Source organism: Dromiciops gliroides, chromosome 4 (assembly GCF_019393635.1).
Source record: "Dromiciops gliroides isolate mDroGli1 chromosome 4, mDroGli1.pri, whole genome shotgun sequence".
NCBI classification, from domain to species: Eukaryota; Metazoa; Chordata; class Mammalia; order Microbiotheria; family Microbiotheriidae; genus Dromiciops; species Dromiciops gliroides.
The window spans coordinates 262,459,362-262,473,899 of NC_057864.1; the positions used below are offsets into that span (position 1 = coordinate 262,459,362).

The 14,538-nt window shown below is 40.0% G+C and overlaps 1 protein-coding gene across 4 annotated transcripts in view; it reads right to left on the reverse strand.

The window, feature by feature from the left end:
• Positions 1-14,538, reverse strand: part of RCAN2 (regulator of calcineurin 2) — a 373,669-nt gene that overhangs the window by 13,480 nt on the left and 345,651 nt on the right. The gene's annotated exons all lie outside the window — the stretch shown is intronic.

Genomic DNA, 14,538 nt, shown 5'->3' on the forward strand with positions numbered 1-14,538 from the left:
GCTTTAAATTAAGCATGTTGTTTTAATTGCATTGGTCAGAAGATATGTGTTGCCTTAAGAGAAGAGGCAAGGATGAAAGAAAACACTGTCAGGAGCAACTAGGTGGCACAGTGGATAAAGCACCAGCGATTCAGGAGGACTCAAGTTCAAATCTGGCCTCGGACACTTGACACTTACTAGCTGTGTGACCCTGGGCAAGTCACTTAACCCTCACTGCCTTGCAAAAAAAAAAACAAAAAAAGAGAAAGAAAGAAAACACTGTCAAGTCATCCTATCTTCATGTACCATGTATAATGCTTACTTTTGTCGGGACTCGGTTGATGTGCATTTGTTAAACACTTTTTCTATACCAGGCACTGTGCTAAGTGCTGGGAACACAAATAAAGGCAAAAACAAGATCTTTGTTCTCAAGGAGATCACAGTCCAATGGGGGAGATGCCATGTAAATAAGATACATACAGTGTAAATGGTTTTAACTGCCTTTGTTTGTGGAGAGAAGGAGAAGGCAGCTGCTAGAGTTAACATACCCAGATCAGCTAGAGAGTTTAGAGATTTATTTTATTTTATTTTATTTTTTGCTGGGCAATGAGGGTTAAGTGACTTGCTCAGGGTCACACAGCCAGTAAGTGTCAAGTGTCTAAGGCCGGATTTGAACTCAGGTCCTCCTGAATCCAGGGCTGGTGCTTTATCTACTATGCCACCTGAGTTTAGAGATTTACTAAAAAACAAAGTTTTTTATTAAACAAAAACCAAATTTTCCTCACCTCTTCATCTCTATCTCCTGGCGTCCCAGGCCTCCTTTAGTACTAACTTCAAACCCCACCTTCTGCAAGAGGCCTTTCTCAGTCCCTCCTACTGCTAATGACTTTCCTCTGAAATCACGTTCTGAGATGATCAAGTTCCTCAGGACCACCCGGGCCCCTCCTTCCCTCTGACTGGAGTGGCTAGAGAGTGAAGCAGATACTTCATCATTTCCTACCTGGCTATAGGACTTTATCATATCCCCTTTGGAACTGATTGCAAAGACACTGGCAAAGGACCACCCAGCATGGTGTGCCCACATTAGAGAAGGCGCTGTGCTCTATGGGTGAAGTAGAATTGCAGTAGCTCAAAAGAAACATGAGATGCGCAGATTTAGAGACATCTCCACTGCAAATGTTCCTATGGAGTATTTGTGTCTGATCCGTGGTAGAGCATTCGGAGCTCATATTGGTTTGATCAGTCATAGTCACACACACTGTACTTTGACTTTAACATAGTTATGCCATTTGGTCCTCTCCGAGAACGAAGGACAACAACCAAGCCTGTCCTAGGCACTGTGCTAAGCACTTTACAAATATTAATTCATTTAATTGTCAAAACAACCCTGGTAGTTAGGTACTATTATTATCCCCATTTTATAGTTGAGGAAACTGAGGCTGACAGAGATTTAGTGACTTACCCAGGATCACACAGCTAGTAAGTGTCCGAGGCTCTGATTTGGATTTGAGTCTTTCTGACTACAGGCCTAGGGCTCTCTCCACAGTGCCACCTAGCTTCTGTGTGGCACATTGGATAGAGCACTGGTCCTGGAGTCAGGAGGACCTGAGTTCAAATATGACCGTCAGACACTTGTTAGCTGTATGACCCTGGGCAAGTCACTTAACCCTTATTGCTTTAAACATCTGGGGCCACCTCCAGTCTTCCTGATGTATATCTTGACACTGAACCCAGTGGCTCAGGAGGAGAGAGTGAGGTTGGTGACCTTGCACAGCCCTCCCTCATTTAAATTCAATTCACTGCAAGTCATGACCTCACCCTGATGTCATGGTCCTCTTTGAGGAAGAATAAATGTGTATCTATATATCTATATATCTACATATATATCTGCTACTAGAGTGACTAATTGCACTGATACATACATATGTGAAGCTCATTGTCTTACATTATCACAGATTTAAAGTGGAAAAGGCCTTAGAGACTGATTGCTCCAACCACTCTCATTTCATAGATGAGGAAAATGAGCTTCAGTGTGTACATGCTGATGAGATAGGAACACCCCTAAAGAGGGGGAAATGTGAGTATAAACAATTTGCTTAATGCTTTCCTTTCGTTTTCCATTTGGGGCTTAAACACTTTGACTGGGGGAGAGAAGGACTAGGTAGCTGCTGCTACTGTGTCGAATCTCTGGTCAAATTCTCAGATAGCTTGTGAGAGATTGAAAGGAAGTCACCATAAAAAGAAAAGCAAGGAGTGAGTGTTAATTATCTTTCCTTCCCCATCCCCAGGCACTGGAAAAAACTCAAGAGCACTTACTGTCCCCTTTAATCTCTTCTCCTGTCTGTCTGGTTGCACACAGGCAAAGATAAAAGAAACGAATAAACCAGCATCCCATAATGGAAGAAAAAACTATTATGGAAGTTCAATGATCAGAGTTGATAAATATTTTCCCCCATAATAACTTGCCCTCACAACTAACATTGATTGTAATGTTTTAAGGTTCGTGGAAAAGCATGGAAAGTATCATAGGTAGAGATCCAGCCTCAAAGACTTCTGAAGATCTGGGTTCAAACCCTTCCTCTGATGACACATATTGACTGTGTGACCTTGAGCAAGTGACAAACTTAATGCTCTAGTGTTCTGGTGTCAACAGGATGTTTTTTGTGATATTAGCTATGTTGTATTTTTTTAAAAAATAGCCTGCTAAACATGTCCCAATTACATTTTAGTCAAGTTGGGCCTGAGTTAGGGAGCTTTGTGAGCTTGATACTTCTGCTCTAGAAAACCCCTTAAGATTCATTCACAAAGAAGGGCCCAGACATGTATGGGTAGAGAGAGTTTCTTCCCTGTTTTATTGAAATTACTGCTCAAGTGTCTATACTTTTACATCTGTTAAGCATTTTCTTTGCAATAACCCATTGCAGTAGAGTGTTATTTTGTTCAGTTGTGTCTGACTCTGGGATGCCAGTTCTTTCTCCAGCTCATTTTACATGTGAGAAAACTGAGGCAAACTGGGTTAAATGACTTACCCAAGGTCATACAAATAGGCCAAATTTGAACTCAGGAATATGTCTTCCAGATTCCAAGCCTAATGTTCTATCCACTGTGCCACTTAGCTGCCCTTCATCTCATCATTACCCACCAAAAAACTAAAGGAAAGGGACCAGTATGATTTGCCCAGGGTCACACAATTAGTAATACTTAATTAGTGATACTTAATCTCTGTTCCTCTTCTTTCATCCTACAGCTATTTCAATAAAGAGGAATGTCCCAAATGCACTGGGGAGAGAGGGTAGGAAATGTGATTTCAGGAGGGTAGATGAACTGAAGATAGAATAAGCCTAGCTCCCTGATCTTAGGGCCAGAGAACATGTGAAGTTGAACAAAGGCATTGTGGAGAATGAGAGAATGAATTCCACACCCCTATTCCCTTTTACACACACATGCACATTTCCTTCCAGGGAATGGTATTCTACAAAAAAGCCACCAAAATGAGTCTCACTCTTAAATTCTAGGTGGGAAGGAGTAGAAATAACAACAACAATGATGACAATAATAATAATAATAGAATCATGGATTTGGGGAACAAGAAGAAACTTTTGAGATCACTTATTATAAGCCTTTCATTTCACAGATGAGGAAATTGAGGGGAAGAGACTCGTCCAAGGTCACACAGTTAAGCAACGGCAAAGGGAGCCCAAATATTAGATTCCTCTACTTTTATAGCTGCTGCCCATTCTGTCTCCTCCAGTCCCTTTCTATGCTATTTTTAAAGTGGTATATAAAAAGGAGTTGGAGCTGGTGGCTGCATAGGTCACGAGCTGAGGGAAAGCAATTTCTTTTCCTTGACTGAATGTAAGCTCAGATCAAGGACACAGTGGGAAAGTGGGCAGAGAAAACTCTTTTCTCTTTTTGTTGTTTAGTTAATTCAGTTATGACCCCAGTTGGGGGTTTGCCATTTCTTTCTCCACATCATTTTTTTTTTTAGTTTTTTTTTTTTTAAGTGAGGCAATTGGGGTTAAGTGACTTGCCCAGGGTCACACAGCCAAGTAAGTGTTAAGTGTCTGAGGCCGGACTTGAACTCAAGTACTCCTGACTCCAGGGCCGGCGCTCTATCTACTGCACCACCCAGCTGCCCCTCCGCATCATTTTACAGATGAGGAAACAGAGGCAAACCAGCTCAAGTGACTTGCCCAGAGTCATACAACTAGTGAGTGCCTAAAGTCAGATTTGAACTCTAGGCCAGATGCTATCCACTGTACCATCTACTCTCTCTCTCTCTCTCTCTCTCTCTCTCTCTCTCTCTATTGAGGGGATACTCATTCCCTGATTTAAAGAGAAGAGTCAAGTCCCATAAAAGAAGGGATCATAGAGATGGATGACATGTGAACAGCAAGCATTTGTTACATGCCTGCTATGTGCAAGAGAATACACGGAAAGGCAAAGCATCCCCTGCCCACAGTCTAATTGGGGGAATATAACATGCAAATAGTTATGTACAAACAAGATATATGCAGGGTATATGCATGGTCATCTCAGAGGGAAGGCCCTAGCATTAAGGAAAGCCTTCTGGGACTATGCATATCTTTTTTTTTTTTTTTTTTTTTTTTTGGTGAGGCAATTGGGATTAAGTGACTTGCCCAAGGTCACAAAGCTAGTAAGTGTCAAGTGTCTGAGGTTGGATTTGAACTCAGGTCCTCTTTAATCTGGGGCTGGTGCTCTATCCACTGGGCCACCTAACTGCCCCTGTACATACCTCTTGACCTAGTAATGCCACTACTAGGTCTGTATCCCAAAGAGATCATAAAAAAGGGAAAAGGACCCACATGTACAAAAATATTTATAGTAGCTCTCTTTGTGGTGGAAAAGAATTGGAAATCGAGGGAAAGTCCATCAATTGGGGAATGGCTGAACAAATTGCGGTATATGAATGTAATGGAATACTATTGTGCTATAAGAAATGATGAGCAGGCTGACTTCAGAAAAACCTGGAAAGACTTAAGTGGACTGATGCTGAGTGAAGTGAGCAGAGCCAGTAACAGTAACATTGTGTGATAATCAAATATGATAGACTTGGCTCTTCTCAGCAATACAATGGTCCAAAACAATTCCAAAGAACTCATGATGGAAAATGTTCTCCACATTCAGAAAAAAGAACAAAAGAACTGTGGCTTCTGAATGCAGATTGAACTATACTATTTCTACTTTTTTTTTCTTTTTTGAGGTTTCCCCTTTTTTTCTGATTCTTCTTTCACAATATGACTAATGCAGAAATATGTTGAATGTGGTTGTATATATATATATATATATATATATATATATATATGACCTATATCAGATTGCTTTCTGCCTTGGGGAGGAGGGAGGGAAGGGAAGGTGGGAGAAAAATTAGGAACTAAAAATCTTATGAAAACAAATGTTGAAAACTATCTTTACATGTAACTGGAAAATAAAAAAAATACTTTTATGATTTAATAAACAAACAAAGGAAAGCCTCTTTGCAGAAGGTGGGCTTTTAGCTGAGACCTGAACTGAAGGAAGCATTTTAGGAGTTTAGGGATACCCAAATATTGAATGTTGATTAATTGATTTAACATCTATCCTGCCAGGGCCAATGTCAGCCCATTGTCATTTCTGGCTGTAAGGGAGTTGTGGCTGGAAGTCACCTCATTTGACAGGTACCTTCCAAGCCTCAGGTGTCTAGTTCCATGAACTTTCATTCCGGATGTCTTGCCAGCAGGCCTGCCCCTATCATTGCCCTTCTACTACCAATCTCAAGATTTCATGTGGGGAGCAAAGTAGTTCTTAAGCAAGAAGAGTTAGAGACTCTGGTCTAGTTCACCCTCTTCATTCTAGACACCGTGACTTTCTGAAGGTCACACAGTTAGGGAATGGTGGAAATTACAACACAGGCAGAAGCAGATGAGTAGATGTAGAGAGCTGGGCTGAGAGTCAATAACTGGGATCGGTGAAGCAGGGCAGAATTTATAGAGCACAGGCTCTGTAAGGGAGAAGGTTATGAGCCAAAGCACAGAAGCAAAGAATATATGTCGGAGTCAATGATTTGCAAAAGAACAGCATCCATGTAGCAGGACAGAGAGAGCCAGAAAGACCTGCTTCCAAGTCCCAGTCATATTATTACCCACTACTATCAGTAGGACCTCAGCAAAGTCACTTAACCAATTGGGGTGTGTCTGGTTCCTCATTTTTAAATGAGAGGAGGCTAGACTGGATGGCCTCTCCTGTGACCTCCAAGGCTTCTTCCTTACCTAAGAGTCTATGACTCTGCTTCCTAAATCTCAGGCTGGTGGTCTTTGTCTTACATGATACATTCATTCAGCATTTATTTGGCCATTTCTAACATCTTTTTAGTCCCATAGTCTCCATTTACTTAGTTGCATCATCATCATGAACTACACAAATACCTTTCCTGGGGTTAAGTAGACCCTTTATATTAAAGTAGATCCCTTTTATTAAAGTCGGCCCAATTAGGCTTCTAAGTTGTTTTTGAGTCATTTCAGTCATGTCTGACCCTTTGTGATGCATTTTGGAAATTTCTTAGGAAAAGTACTGGAGTGGTTTGTCATTTCCTTCTTTGGCTCATTTTGCAGATGAGGAAACTGAGTCAAATATGGTGAAGTGACTTGCCCAAGGTCACCTAGCTACTGTCTGAGGCCAAATTTGATCTCAGGAAGATGAGTCTTCCTGACTCCAGACCCAGTGCTCTATCCATTGAGCCACCTAGTTGTCCCAAAGATTCTATGTAGCAGCTGTTTTTGTGTGTGTGTGTGTTTTTGACTGTTCTTATTTAATAATAATAACAACAATAACAATAATAATAATAATAATAATAATAATTGACATCTATGTAGTACTGTCTTATATTTTACTTTGCATTGTTTTTATTTTATCTTTACAACAGCCCAGGGCAGTAGGCAGTGAACATGTTATTATCCCCATTTTATGGATGAGGAAACAGAAGGTTAGACAGATTCAATGAATTCATAATAACTCCCATTTCTAAAAATCTTTAAGGCTTACAAAATACTTTCCAAAGCAGCAGTGCAAGTATCATACTCTCATTCTATAAATAAGGAAATAAAGGATTAAAGAAGTTAAATAATTTATCAGTGGTCACACAGGCATAAGGGAGCAGAATGGATTGATTGGTAGACCTAGAGTTAGGAAAATCTGGATTCCAGTCCAGCCTCAGACATTTATTAGCTACGGGAGCCTGGACAAGTCATTTAACCACTGCTTCAATTTTCTCATCTGTAAAGTGAGGATAATAATAGTACTTACAACTCAGGGCTGTCATGAAGATAACATGAGAAAATATTTGTAAAACACTTTATAAACTACAAAGCAATATATAAAGTTAGATATTATTGTAGAGGCAGCTAGGCGGCACAGTAGATAAAGCACTGGCCCTGGATTCAAGAGGACCTGAGTTAAAATATGGCCTCAGACACTTGACACTAGCTAAGCGACCCTGGGAAAGTCATTTAACACTCACTGCCCTGCAAAAACAAAAAAACAAAACCAAAAATAACCCCACCAAAAAACAAACAAAAAAAGATACTAGAGCGGTTTTCCATTTAGGGGGCAGCTAGGTGGCACAGTGGATAAAGCACCGGCCCTGGATTCGGGAAGACCTGAGTTCAAATCTGGACTCAGTCACTTGACGCTTACTAGCTGTGTAACCTTGGGCAAGTCACTTAACCCTCATTGCCCCGCAAAAAATATATATATATTATTGTCATTATTTTCATCATTTTATCATTATTATTATTAGTCATCAAAGCTAGGATTCTAATGCAGTTGAGTCCACATTCAGTTTTCTTTTTTTATTGCATCATGCTGCTTTAAAAAAATTTTTTTAAACAGAAGCAGTTCATTTTAGTATCTCAGAGTTATGGAAGACCTTAGAGACCAGTGATCTCATCCCACCCTGGAAGATAAAAAAAACTTAAGGTATAGAAAAAGGATGTGACTTGCCCAAAATCATATCTAGACTAGTGATTTCATCCACAATGGGAACTTCCCACAAAGCAAAACTCCTTGAATGACAAAAATGGATAAACTCCTCTATTACTTATGGTCATAAAGTTAACTAGGGCAACTGCGAAATTACAGCTTGCTCACAGTCACACACTTAAGTCTTTGTCAGTTTCAGGAATTAGGTCTGTTTTTTGTTTGTTTGTTTGTTTTGAGGCAATCAAGGTTAAGTGACTTGCCTAGGGTCACACAGCTAGTAAGTATCAAGTGTCTGAGGCTGGATTTGAACTCAGGTCCTCCTGAATCCAGGGCTGGTGCTTTATCCATTGTACCACCTAGCTGCCCCTCTCTTCATCTTTAGAGCATAAAATCTTCTGTGCAGACACTATTCTCCATGTGGCAGCCAGGGGGGCTCAGTGGATAGAGCACTGGCCCTGAAGTTGGGAGAGTTCAAACCTGACCTCACACACTTATTATCTGTGTGACCCTGGGCAAGTCATTTAACCCCAATTGCCTTAAACATCCAGGGCCATCTCCAGTCATCCTGATGTATATCGTGTCACTGGACCCAGATGGCTCTGGAGGAGAAAGTGAGGCTGACGACTGTGCACGGCCCTCCCTCACTTCAATTCAGTCCAAATCATGACACCTATTATAGTCCTTTTCCAGAAAACAAACAACAGCTATTCTCCATTATGACTTGTATATTCCTCCTCACTTTGCAAGTCTCGATTATAATTCCTTGAATACAATGACTTCCTTCAAGATACAAATCCCACCTTCTACTGGAAGCCTTTCCAGATCCCTCTTCATTCTAGAGCCTCTGCTGATTATTTCTACTTTGTCCTGCTTTCAAGAACAAAATGGCAGGATACAAATACCAAAGGTTCATTTAATCACTGGGGTCATTCCCTATTCTCCCCATGGTAATGAAGGGTGAATGTGGGATTTTGTTAAGAAAAGTCCTTTACAAACATTTTTCTAGGGAAAATTTCCTAGAAGGGAGGTGGAAAGTCATGTACAAGTCATCACAAATTTGGATCCCTCAGGCAGGAAACTTTATAAACAAGAACTTTTAAATAGGGTCTTGCTGAGCTAACACAACACGGCTACTTAATTCTGATTTTAAACCTGCAATTAGAACACAGCAATTTCAGTAACAAAGAATGGCTCCCTTGTATTTAGTATTCAGCTCACATATTCTAGTGCAAATATGAGCCTATATTTCATATTTAGCTGATGCCTAGAATGTAAATTTCCATCCCCATGTATGTAAAATAAATAGATTTTCTTTTGGAGAGAGTTGAACCTATACCAAGCAACAAATAAGATCAAAATTACCTTACCTAGAGTCTGATTTGGTGGACAAGAATTTTTTTTTAATGAAATACCAAAGATAGTAGGCACACACAGCTTGGAACTGTAGTACCACTTTAAAACCGCCTCTGCAGTTAACTAAAATTGATCTCCCTAACAAGGGCTAAAAATAGCAGGAGGCAAAAGAGAGCAGACAATGACTTTACATATTGCTCCCTGTGGGCTCTTTACATGACAGCGAACCTGACCTTCCAGTAGAGCTATCCCAGAGAACAGAACAATGACTGATAGTCCACATTCTGTTGCTTTCATTTGGGGGAATTGATTTATTCTCTAACCAGGGAAAGCCTGTGCCCAAAGGTGGCCATTTTCATTGTTCCAGAAAGGTATGGATGGGCTCATCATCCCTCCCTCCACTGCCACCCCCTTTTCCATTTTATTTTCTACTCCAAAAGGTATACTATATTTATTGCTGGGGTCAGACAATCACAATTATTATTATTTTAAAGGGCAAAACTGAATTAAGCATTCATTTCATTTCCCCAGAAATGGCAGGTCACTTTCTTTTTTTATACTGTATTCAGTTTGTCCCCAAATGTCTTGAGAATGACAGGATTTCAATAAATTCCCCAAATGGGACTCCAGCAATAGAGGCAGAAGCCACTTTTAGACTTGCTCTGTTTCAGAAGATGGTGTCTTTACAGGGATGACTGTGATCACTTAAAACAGGTCACAGTGGAAAGGAATGCTGACACTGGGTCCACGCTGTTCCCTTTCTCTGTTCATACTCTGACAAGAACTATTGAATGGCTGATAAAGGTGATAAGAAATGAGGTATTATGGGTCTCTATCTGGCAATACCAAAGGAACCAGGCAGCAAAAAAGGCACTGTATGTATGTGAAGAGGGGGGGAAACTTTTTAAGGATATTGAATGACATAGATTTACTGATTTCTGGACATGTAGAGATATCAGAGGCAATGTGGTACATTGGAAAGAGCAATGGAGAACCTAGATTTGCATCCTCATTTCCTCACTCACCCCTGGGAAATCTTCTCTGGACTTCGGTTGTCTCCTTTATAAAATCAAAGTACTAGATTTGACTAACTCCAATGTCCTTAACACTCTAAATCTCTGATCCTGAGATCTAGTTCAACTCTTCTGTTTATGAGTGAGACAACTGAGGCTGAAGGGTTAAATGATTTGTCCAAGGTCATACACCTGCTTAGTGGGGGAGTGAGGACTCCTATGTGGGTCTCATAATCCTAGGAACTCAGAGCAGGGGAAGGTGTCACAAAAATGGTTTGACCTCAACCTAGATCTAAAAAAATCCCATCATACAACATGCCTGACAAATGGTCATGCAGACTTTGCTCGAAAATCTCCAATGAGAGGAAAGCCAGGACCTCCCCAGGCAATCTATCCCATTTTGAGATAGCTCCAATTGTTAACATGTTTTTCCATAGCCTAAATCTGCCTCTGCTCCAGGTTCTGCCCTTTGGGATCAAGTGGAACAAATTTAATCCTTCTCCTCAAAGTCCTTTAAATACTTGAAGACAGATATCATTCCACATTTTCCCTGATGTCAATCAATTATTCTTGCAAAACAATCAAAGATTACTTTATTTCTGTTTTTTTTTAAACAATAGGTTCAAAACAAACTTAAAAATCTTTATTTGGAAAATTTTCAAATAGATGTAAAAAATTCTGTTTGCAAGTGTTCATTTGGAAACTATTGGTATAAATGACCTTTAATGGCCCTTCCAATTCTGGGTCTGTGATCCTATGTTTTTAATTTAATTGCCTTCTCATTTAATTGATTGTCATCACTGGGGCAATATGTGGTCTTCAATTCTCCACCCAGCCCCCTTTTCATTTTCTTCGCGTACTGCTAAGCTGATCTCTCTTGAGTGTCTGTTGTCTTTGAGGTATTTCAGGACTCAATACAATCAGCACAATGTTATCAGAAAACCAGAGGACTTGACCATCTATAAGGAATGCTTCCTCAATTTGGACTTAGCACGGAACGTCCTCCAAGCCAGAGGCAAACGCCTTTGACAAATGTTGGTCTTCTACCTGCTTTATTCTTCACTTGATATGAATTGTATATGATCTTAACTTGCCCATGAGAAACATGGAGAAAGCCTTTGCTGTCCTGGAAAGGTCTATACTAGCTTCATTCTTTGTTTCTCCTAGTTTTGCCCTCAAAGGAATCCATAGGCCTCTAAGTCTTCCTTTTGAAAACTCATACTTAGACAATGATTGTGTTTATGAAGTGCTCACTTTATAACAACCCCAGGAAGTTGATGCCCCATTTTATGGATGGAAAAACCAAAGCTGAAGAGGCAGCATGGCATGATGGGTAGAGAGAAGGTCTCCATGTCCGGAAGAGCTGGGTTCCAGTCCTGCCTCTGATATAGACTGACTGTGTGACACTGAACAAACTACTTAATTTCTCAGTGCCCTAGCCAGCTCTCTTAAATTTTAAATTTCAGAGCAGGTGATGACCAGGAGTTATTGAAAGCTTCCTCACAGGAAGCTCCCCAACATATGGACAAAAATGCAGGTTTGGTTTAAAAAATGAAAAAAACCTTAATACTCAGGGTGATTAAGTAATTGAACTAGTTGTTTTCTGAGATTCCTCCTTGCTCTTGAATCTAATACCTTAAGGCCAGTAAATGCCAGAGTGAGCAGATAATTTTGGATCAATTAAAATATACTACATATTCCCAAATGTAAGCTTAGTCCCATCTTGTTCTTTCAATTCTAGTCCCAGCTCCTTGGCACCCCTTCAATACCTGCCCAAGGTATAAATGTTGATGTGTTCATTCAGCTGGCTGCTCATAACACTGCATGTCATCATCTGGAACATTTTGCTAACACCTTTGTATATTTTTAAGTGAAAAGACACTGTTTTCTTGAATCCAAATCCAATGAACAGAGCTGACAAATATTTATGAACACACACTAGTCTTTAGGAGCAAAGATTTAAGGTTGTAAGAGACCTCGCAGGTCATTTAGTCCCTTCATTTTAGAGATGAAAAAAGTGAAGTCCAATGAGTACCTTGCCCAAAGTAATGAGAGAAGAAAGTGGCTCATCTAGGATTCAAATTCATATCCTCTAGCTTCAAACCCAGAATTCTTCCTATTGTACCACTGTGCCTTCCTTCTATCATGTGCCTCTATGTTATACCATCATCCCTTCCTCGACTTTCCCCATCGTAATTTCAATACATCACAAATTGGCATAAGAATTTTTTTGCAGGGCAAATGAAGGTTAAGTGATTTGCCCAAGGTCACAGAGCTAGTAAGTGTCAAGTGTCTGAGACTGGACATGAATTCAGGTCCTCCTGAATTCAGGGCCAACACCCTGTGCCACCTAGCTGTCCCAGCATAAGAAACTAAGTGGGAATTTTGGTGGAGTTTTGTGGAAGCCAAAGACAACATTGAAATGCCAGAAAATGACATAGAGCCTATGACCAAATACTTAATCCAAATTTTATAATAAGGTACCATAAACACCCCATAAAAGAAAAAGAAAAAAAAACAGACTTCTCTTCTACAAAGGGAAGGCCAAAAATTTTACTCTGATTTTCCAGATCTTAGGGGCACAGTGACCCTAACCCCTACAATGTGGATAGGATAACTAATATCATTTTAGATGTCAGTCAAAAGGTAGTTATTAAGCACTTACTATATGCCTGCAGCCACTATGCTATATAGAAAGGCAAAACAATGCCTGCCTGCCCTCAAGGAGTTTATATTCGAATACAACATGTAATAACTAGGCATATATAAGATTAGAGTAAATTTAGGGTAACCTGAGAGGGTTATCACACTTGCTTCAAAGGGTACACTTGAAGCCCTGAGTAGCCACAGTTTGGTCCCCTCTAGGTTAAGGTAAACATTTCACATTTATGTCTCCTTTTGAAAGAGAAGAAAGGTCTATGGCAACTTTATTGCTTGTTTCTTCTTCCATTTTTGCCCTCAAAGGTATCTATTAGCCTCTATCAGTTTCCCTTTTGAAAGTATATTTTCCATTCATATTTATGACTTGTGTGGGAAGCTAGAAAGATAGAGGTCTTTTAAGTGACCTACTCCCAGAGTTCCAAAGTTTCCATGAATTTCTTTCATCAGAGTTAAATGATCAGCTTGGACATCATCGTGTTATTTTTTACCTTGTGCTGTGGCTTTCTTTGGATTTACCTTTTTAAAATATCTGTATCTTTTAAAATCTGTTCTTAGTCACCAACAAAGCTCAGTTATATGAATTTAGTTCTAGAAATCAAGCCACCTTTGCTCAGACTCCCATGTCATTCATCATTTGCATTACTCTTGTCTATCTCTTCCTTTGTTTCTTTATTTCTGGTGCTAGGGAACTCAGATATTTTTACACTTGACTTAAGAGGTCACCAAATCCAATTGGCCTCATTTTACAGATGAGAAAACTGAGGCCCAAAGATGAAAAATGACCTGCCTAGGTCAGGTTAGTGAAGCAACTGAGGTAGGATTTCAACCCAGGTCCTCTGACTTCAGTTTCATTAAGGAACTAGACTGAACTAATTTTTTTTTGTTTGTTTTTGTTTTTTTGGTGAGGCAGTTGGGGTTAAGGGACTTGCCCAGGGTCACACAGCTAGTAAGTGTTAAGTGTCTGAGGCTGGATTTGAACTCAGGTCCTTCTGAATCCAGGGCCGGTGCTCTATCCACTGTGCCACCTAGCTGCCCCTAGACTGAACTAATTTTTAAAAGTAGCCCCTAACCAGTTCTTTCTCCCTCTTCAAAATTGAAAGGTTAAAAGTTTCCTTTTAAATAAAATACTCTTTATGAAATTATTAATTCACTGCTCAAGAAATTAAAGTTCTAAGAGAATGAATTTTGTTAAAGTAATTTGTCCTTTAATTTTGAAAAGGACCATGACATTGGGAGATGATGTCATGACTTGTAGTGAATTGGATTTAAGTGAGGGAGGGCTGTGGAAAGTCACCAGCCTCAGTTTCTCCTCCAGAGTCATCTGGGTCCAGTGGCAAGATAGATATCAGGATGACTGTAGATGGCCCCAGATGTTTAAGGCAATTAGGGTTAAGTGACTTGCCCAGGGCCACACAGCTAGTAAGTGTATGAGGCTAAGTTTGAACTCAAGTTCTCCCAACTTCAAGGCCAGTGTGCTACCCACTGTGCCACGTAGCTGCCCTTTTGTTAAAGTAGCAGAAGAATAAACTCCTGTCACCAAAACAAAACAAAGCAA